Source organism: Schistocerca piceifrons, chromosome 4, assembly GCF_021461385.2.
Source record: "Schistocerca piceifrons isolate TAMUIC-IGC-003096 chromosome 4, iqSchPice1.1, whole genome shotgun sequence".
NCBI lineage: Eukaryota > Metazoa > Arthropoda > Insecta > Orthoptera > Acrididae > Schistocerca > Schistocerca piceifrons.
The window spans coordinates 374,433,029-374,442,250 of record NC_060141.1 but is presented as its reverse complement, the minus strand read 5'-3'; positions in this window follow the sequence as shown (position 1 = coordinate 374,442,250).

Genomic DNA, 9,222 nt, shown 5'->3' with positions numbered 1-9,222 from the left:
TTTAGTATCTCCAGGGTTCTTCCATGTATACAACCTTCTTTCATGATTCTTAAACCAAGTGTTAGTTATGATTATGTTGTGCTCTGTGCAAAATTCTACAAGGCGGCTTCCTCTTTCATTTCTGTCCCCCCAATCCATATTCACCTACTATGTTTCCTTCTCTCCCTTTTCCTACACTCGAATTCCAGTCACCCATGACTATTAAATTTTCGTCTCCCTTCACAATCTGAATAATTTCTTTTATTTCATCATACATTTCTTCAATTTCTTCGTCATCTGCAGAGCTAGTTGGCATATAAACTTGTACTACTGTAGTAGGTGTGGGCTTCGTATCTATCTTGGCCACAATAATGCGTTCACTATGCTGTTTGTAGTAGCTTACCCGCATTCCTATTTTCCTATTCATTATTAAACCTACTCCTGCATTACCCCTATTTGATTTTGTGTTTATAACCCTGTAGTCACCTGACCAGAAGTCTTGTTCCTCCTGCCACCGAACTTCACTAATTCCCACTATATCTAACTTCAACCTATCCATTTCCCTTTTTAAATTTTCTAACCTACCTGCCCGATTAAAGGATCTGACATTCCACGCTCCGATCCGTAGAACGCCAGTTTTCTTTCTCCTGATAACGACATCCTCTTGAGTAGTCCCCGCCCGGAGATCCGAATGGGGGCTATTTTACCTCCGGAATATTTTACCCAAGAGGACGCCATCATCATGTAATCATACAGTAAAGCTGCATGCCCTCGGGAAAAATTACGGCTGTAGTTTCCCCTTGCTTTCAGCCGTTCGCAGTACCAGCACAGCAAGGCCGTTTTGGTTATTGTCACAAGGCCAGATCAGTCAATCATCCAGACTGTTGCCCTTGCAACTACTGAAAAGGCTGCTGCCCCTCTTCAGGAACCACACGTTTGTCTGGCCTCTCAACAGATACCCCTCCGTTGTGGTTGCACCTACGGTACGGCTATCTGTATCGCTGAGGCACGCAAGCCTCCCCACCAACGGCAAGGTCCATGGTTCATGGGGGGGGGAGTTAGCGTATATCAAAATAAAACTGTACTATTCCAGAAAATATCCAATGAAGATACCTTAATTTAGAAGGCGCAACGCGTCTGTAACATATGTAAATATAGTCTGCAGGAAGAAAAAGGGGTTACCATTTATAAAACGAATATTGATAGCTGCAGACTGCTTGTTGTTTTCCGTTTTTCTGTGGTTTCTGCCTTAAAAAAATACATTACTTTTATTTAGGAAAAATGAGAGGACAAGCGACAAAAAGTGTTACACAATAACTGGTAGACTATCTCTCTTTTTTCCTCTAACACTTGTTTACTTTTTTCTCTGGTGATAAGTCTTCACAGTGCCTCAGATGCTGTCCACGACAGAAGCAGAGAAAACAATGAAACCGCCTGCTTCAAACACACTGAAAGAAAACTTTCGCGCACTCCTTTATTTCCAGCCCAAAATGTGATGTTTCCTAAACACTTCTTTTGGCGGTTCATTTATGTCCGAATGATATGATAAATATTAAGGGTTACTCATTAATTAAATTGATTATATAATTAGTTGTAGCTACAACGAGAACTGCCGGCCGCGGTGGTCTAGCGGTTCTAGGCGCTCAGTCCGGAACCACGCGACTGCTACGGTCGCAGTTTCGAATCCTGCCTCGGACATGGATGTGTGTGATGTCCTTAGGTTAGTTAGGTTTAAGTAGTTCTAAGTTCTAGGGGACTGATGACCACAGATGTTAGGTCCTATAGTGCTCAGAGCCATTTGAACCATTTTACAACGGGAACTCACCGAAATCAGAGGCTCGCAGGGGTTGGCCTTTCATTATAAGATCTTTGATGAATATTACAGTAATACGATGAACAATTGCTAGCATTATTAACAACTAGTATTTTTAACTTAGATCATACTGTCCATAAAATTAACCTCAAATTTGTATTTTGCAGTTATGTATTAGAGTTTAGAAATTTCGTTTCTCAAGGAAATGCACCCTGTACCTCAAAGAGAAAATTTCGGGCATCATTGCTAACATGCATTCGTCAGATTATGGTTGTATAATTTTGTAACATTTTAATGAGTTTTGCGGGAGGATTGCTGGGTTTTCGAAATATTTTTATACTAAAACTGGACAATGTTAGGGGGTCATCCAGCTTTGTCATAATGAGTTCTTTACTTGCTACGTAAATGGATGATTTTTGGTAATTTGTTTGTTGACATATCTGTGAACAAATTGTTATACTTCAGCATGATTTATAATATTGAATTGTCTTTTCTATCTTTTAATCATTAAATAAAATTTCCAAAGTTTGGTACACTATCTGATGGCGAGAACCCTAGTCAACCTTGGGACCGTATGAGAAATTGTATCTTTGAAGCCTATTACTAAACGTTGAGTAAACATAGAACACCAATGCATGTAACAGAAAAAATGTATGATTTAAAATATTTCATTTAATCACATTGCGTCACACTTCTGTTTAGCACAGGCTTTCTTTCTTTCTTTTCTTTTTTTCAAAATAGGGTGACTGAATGGAGAAGGCTAGGTGAGTGCTCAGTTGATTGCGGGTTAGTTGAGAATGGTTATATAAGATTGTCAGTGGTAACACTCGTGTCAGTCAATCAGAGAATGGAAAGTTACAATTTATGGTCCGTTATTTAGCTTTAGCTTGACCAGAAAACCGAAAAATAATTATTTTTCACTTATGTTCTAATTTCATTAGTTGCAGCTTTATGTCGTCTGGATGTTGCTAGTCACAGAACAAAACGTAGATTTTACGTAATTCTTCCTGGCTTCGGGAAAATTTTTCTAGAGGTGCCACCGTGGCTCTGTAAAAACAATAACATTTTCGACGAGCTAAGAACTTCATGCGCCACGTGCAAAGGTTGGACAATAATATGTAATATGTAAAATCCGCCTGGATAGCTGAGTGGTCGGTGCGGTGGAATGTCATGCAAATGGGCCCGTGTTCGATTTCCGGTTAGGTCGAAGATTTTCTCAGCTCATGGACTGGGTGTTGTGTTGTCTTCATCATCATTATCTCATCCCCATCGACACGTAAGTCACCGAAGTGGCGTCAACTAAAAAGACTTGGACCAGGCGACCGGCCTACCCGACTGGAGGCCCTAGCCACACGGGATTTCATTTCACCGTGAAAAATTCATGCATGAGTATAAATGCACATGCTGGCCAAGTCTACTGGTTGCGCTGTTGTATCTGACCATGAACGGCACATGTACGATGTCCTCAATGTGTTGCAAATGTTAGTCGCGGTCAGAATATTATTGAATCTTTCTAGTACACTTTAGAGAGAAGACTGTATGATCTTTATTCACTTCTGTCATCGTTATCTGTACTTGCCAATGTTTTACAGGAAGACTGGTGTAATATTTACTTCAGAATCATGCGAGACTTGTACGTATCCACTCCTAGACACGCGACATCTGTTTTCAATGCCAACGGTTCAAAAGTGGTTCAAATGGCTCTGAGCAGTATGGAACTTAACATCTAAGGTCACCAGGCTGAAGCGCCTAGAACCGTTCGGCCACTGAGACCGGCCAATGGCAACGGTATTCCTAACCGTATTATGCACAGTAATGTATTGTGCTGCCTGAGTATCCATATATTTGTCGCCCCTGTATTTCGCGCATATCATGAGCAGCTACCTAGGGGACCTGACAATGTCTGAAAATACCAAGCGCCGCGCGGAATTAGCCAAGCGGTCTCAGGCGCTGCAGTCATGGACTGTGCGGCTAGTCCCGGCGGAGGTTCAAGTCCTCCCTCGGGCAAGGGTGTGTGTGTTTGTCCTTAGGATAATTTAGGTTAAGTAGTGTGTAAGCTTAGGGACTGATGACCTTAGCAGTTAAGTCCCATAATATTTCACACACATTTGAACATTTGAACAAAATACCAAGCACTCGTATCACGATTCTTCAGCTACCGTTGGAGGCCGTGATAGAGTCATTTCAAAAACAAAGTAGGGCTGTCATCCTTTGGAGGTATGGTGATGAATTTTTCAGTCATTAGGATAAAATCTTCACTTCTTGGAACATCTCCAGTTCTATTCACGGGGAAGTCCAATTTACCATGGAGCTGAAAAGGATGGATGCCTCCCTTTTCTGGATGGCTTGGTTCATTGTAAAACTCACGGGACCGTAGGATAGGGTATCTTACGCAAGCCTTTATACAGGTGGGCAGAAAGAGTCTGAAAAGCTTTAAGGGTGTTGCAGGGTGGGCTGTGCTGAGAAACAATTGTTAAAAAAAGAATTCGGTACGTTATGCCGTTTCGAAATTAATGAGCACCAAAGTTAGCCAGTCAGACCGTTTCGCAGGCAAATTCAAGTACCCCGCCATATCCAATTAGTGTCAAAAAATGGTTCAAATGGCTCTGAGCACTATGGGACTTAACATCTGAGGTCATAAGTCCCCTAGAACTTAGAACTACTTAAACCTAACTAACATAAAGACATCACACACATCCATGCCCGAGTCAGGATTCGAACCTGCGGTCGTAGCAGTCGCGCGGTTCCAGACTGAAGCGCCTAGAATCACTCGGGCACATTGGCCGGCTATCCAATTAGTGTCAGTTCTTCTCATGGTGCAGACGATAGTGCTCTACACTGCTCAGCCTTTGGCTCGGGTTCGATCTTTACCACAGTGACACGTCCAATCGTTGCATCGTTCTCTTGTTCGGTGTTGGGAAACCAAACGAAGAACACGTTTGGCAACACCGTATCTGGAGGGCAGCTTGTATTTGCGCGCACAACGGTCTCATTGTCTAACTTCGAAGCTAATTAACTTGGAAAGGGCGCAACGTATATAACTTTTTTCTTTAAACTTATTTCTTATTAAAACTACCCGGGAACGCCCTTGCAAGCTTTTCGGACTGTTTCTGACCATCTGTGAGGAGACAGCTTTCACCATCCGTTGCACGAATCGTGTCCTGAACGCACTTGTGCACAGACAACATATGATAGCTGATAGGGACCATCTACAGGAAGAATTTGTTCAAAAAAGTTTTGTAGATAGTGGATATCAATCATAGAGGATCTGCATGGCTTTGCAGTTCATACCGAAACTGTCAAACATAAAAAAGTTGGATAGAATAAATTAATTTCCACGGCATTCCTACTGTTTCTCAGGACTCTTCTTACTGCGATAGGTCGTATCCTTCCTAAGCATAACAATGAGGTTACTTTCCACCAACACCACACACAGCCACGGTCGTTTGCTGCCTAAAGGATAAGTTGCTTCTATGGAGACAGGTATTTATAAGCTTACTTCTAAGTGAGATTTGTTGTATATCGAACGTCCTTTACTGATGACGGTTAATGAAGTGTAAATAAAATCTGTTTCGTGAGAACACGTAAAATTTCTTCTCCAATACGTTACGTAAGCTGTGACTGAGTCTAGTTTTCGGATTACCCTGTTGTGACGCCAATGTGCAAATAGAAGCGGATACGACACACTTTTGGAGTCGGGTACCTCTCAAAAATTTATTGTCCACGGCGGCTCACAACGCTGCTTTTCATCAGTGGGCTAAACGACGTAGAAACTGGACAGTATCTGACTGAATGCATGTGATGTAGTCCGACAAGTCGCAGTTTGCCTCTTTGTAAATGATGCGTAGCGTCGAGAGAATCGAAGGCCCGTAAATGAGTTACACCAGCAGTGATTGGAGGTGATTCTGTGATTTTTTGTGGGTATTTTTCCTGCTATGGCTTTCAGCGATGGAGGTGTATGGATGTATGGAAAATGGGATATAGATGTAGTGAATTAGTAATTAGTGCGCAGGAGACTGTGTTTCGGAACTGGGTTTGTGATTAATGTATTAGATCCGAAGGAATTCTAAGAAGCGAGAGTGTGAGAACTGGATGAGCTGGTATTGGATAGGAATTGGGGAAGGGAGTAGGATCCAAAAAGCAAGACGGAATGCTTATCTTGTTAGAATTTCATGGTGTCTGTACAAGGGGGTTGCAGACATCCAGGCAATGTTATACGTTAGAAAGGGACGGACGAAGGTTTTACGGGTGGGGATAGTGGTTCAAAAATGGTTCAAATGGCTCTAAGCACTATGGGACCTAACATCTAAGGCCATCAGTCCCCTTGACTTAGAACTACGTAAACCTAACTTAAGGACATCACAGACAACCATGCCCGAGGCAGGATTCGAACCTGCGACCGTAGCATCAGCGCGGTTCCGAACTGAAGCGCCTAGAACCGCTCGGCCACAGCGGCCGGCGGGGATAGTGGTAGGGGGATGTTAGTAGCTGTAGTCGGTTTTATGTTGGATGGTAGGACTTGCAGATTAGTTTTCGGTCGGGGATTAGTCCTAGACACTTTATTGTATAAATAGGAGGTATGGGCTGGTTGTGGGTGGAGAAGATGGTAAAATACTCCCGCCCACATATCATACCAAGAGGTCGAGACATCTGCGGAAGCTTGCACAGCAAATCATAGAAGAAGATAATTATATTGCACGATAGGCAGAAGTATAAGCATCGTGACACCGTCTGCCAAGGATGTTGCGGCATAAATTCTTGTCGACTGCGCTGAGAGTTAACTTTTCCCAACAGCGGGTACCACATTTTGCCAATAACTTTGGCATGATAAATTAAATCGTTTTTGAAAACTGAATCTTAGAATGAAGAAACATGTTTTAAAATCCGGACGTTCTCATAGCCTATCACAGTGTTCGGCTATGCCAAATTTATCACATCTCCATTCCAACTAGCAATTCCTTTCCATAACGACGTCCCTCATTTTTCTCCATCCAACATCTTCCCCAATACATCCCACACACCAATCCCCGCTCACAGTTACCAGGAGCTCATATCACAATCACACCATCCTCATCTTTTCATAAACATGATTATCTGTACGTTAACTTAATAAATTTTTGTATTTCTGTTGTATTTTAAAAATCAGTAGCTTAACAGCGGCAACATGGTCACTGCCAGCCTACCCCCACCCTCTCCCCGCCGACAATAAGATATCCTGGGTACTGGCACCGAGATGGAGTGAACGTCCGAGGTGGTCCACAACATGATCTAGCAGGAGAGATGTGGTGATCACGATGGCTACAGGAATACTTCAACATTGTGCAGACAGTTCGTAGAGACACGTGCAGTACATGGACGAATATTGTCCTGTTAAAATGTGGCACCACTATAGAGTCACATCAGAGCTAACACATGAGGACGCAGTACGTCAGTGACGTACCATTATGCCTTCAGAATTCGCAGAATCACTAGCCGCCGTAACATGAAGATATACCCAGGGGATCCTCACACCATGACGCGAGGATTAAAACCGCTGTACCTCCCCAAAACATTGAGAGAATGGGAAATCTCCACACATCATCACCACATTCACCAGCGATGGTCAGCAGGTACAGCGCAGAGCCGCGATTCATAGCTGAACGCAATGCGACGCCATTCAGCCAAAGACTGTGCTTTCTGGTCGCAGCACCACTCCAGACGGAGCCGCCTATGTTAACGGCAGCCTACACATAGGACTGTAATTACATAGAGTGGCTACTGCTAGCCTCTGAACAATGATGCGGGACAGCGCAGAATGTAGCAGAGAGTCCATTACTTATTCTCTGATGGCAGGTGCAAACCTGAAGGGGTTACATGTGCTTGGGGCACAGTATGATCATGCGCCTATGTGATGGTCAGACGTGGTTGACTGAACCTTCATGACATGTAGGCTTGCCCTCACGTTCCCATGCGGTCCAATATTGGGCCTCTGTTACATTCGAATTCCTCACAACTCTGCATGTTGCACGATCTTACCAGCCAGCTAAAAGTGACACCCACAATGAGGCCTTTTCCAAACACTGTGGGCTGATAACGCTGTCTCATATGAGTATGCAACTTCTCCGTGTTCTTCACAGCTATCACTCAACATCTGACGCTTTCTTGCCTCTCATATACTATACCAGACCTTGTAACAGAATTAAACAGGATCAACACTAATGCATTCTGGTGGACGATCTACTTGTCCCACAAATCAATCATTTACATACCCACGATGGAGTGTACTTGTACAAAATTACACTGACACGAGACCATGTCCTCTGGGTGCTGTAGTTTTTGTCAGCCAATACAAAAACCAACCCTTCTGTTGCAAAGTAAAACGTCGGCCATCTTATCTGAATCACTGATCTTGAAATCTCGTCCAGTAACAGTGACAGGGTATAAGGAGTAGCTTGCGAACTAGCGTATCCAAGTGTCAGCCTCACCATCACTTAGTGCGCCCTGCTATTGACTTGACGAGGCTCTCGCGAACGAATGACTCCCGGGATTCTCCATCTGCCATTCCAACAGCTCTTCAGGTAGGCAGATGAGCTGGTAATTGTTAGGGTACACTCTTGTCCTTGGGGCTGGAAGCTTTCCCTATTACAGTAAGTCCAGTCTAGCCTGGAATGGTGAATGAAGGCTACTGTGACCAGATCCTTCAGTTGTCTTGCATCATCATACCATTGAAAATAGTTCCTAGGTCATCAAGAAATACGTATTTATTGAAGTGCAGCAACACTCTCACTTTAAAAGAAGTCAGCGCACGGCATCCTTCCAACAAAATACTGACTCTCTTCCAAAAAGCCTGCGGCGATGAAGAAGTTACCATAGGAGCAGGACTGTTATGTCTGGAAGGCTCTAGTGATAGTTTGCCACTTAGGTGGTGATCGGTCGTATTACTTAGGGTTGCGAGTGTAGAGAAATTCGGTTGCTGCATCTACTACTGAGGAGTCCTGTTTAAATGTAAGAAGAATGACTAATGTCCCTGCGAAAGCAGAACAGCTATCGTCGGCAATGCGTTAACAGCAGCACTCCAGGAAACGCGTATTCCTGATGGTCAGTTGATTGAAGCAGGTGAAGGATATAGTAGTTTATTCAGGAAGGGGAAAGCAACTAACGAGCTTAAAATACACTGAGTAGGCTCCGCTGTGTCGGAGCTTCCAGCTCGGCATAATGAACGAGCGCCCTATGACATTAAAGACTTCGATAGTGAATAGTTTCTATGTCCTGCGTCCGGATTCTGATGATGACATGAATGAAACGTTCTATTCGGATATGGATGACATCTTATCAAATGACAATCGCCAAGGGAAAATAATCATGGTGATTTTAATACTAGATTGGGTAAGTACAAGAAAGTGTGGAGTAGTGTCACTGGCAGGGAGAGAGTTGGCAGTGAAAACTCTAGT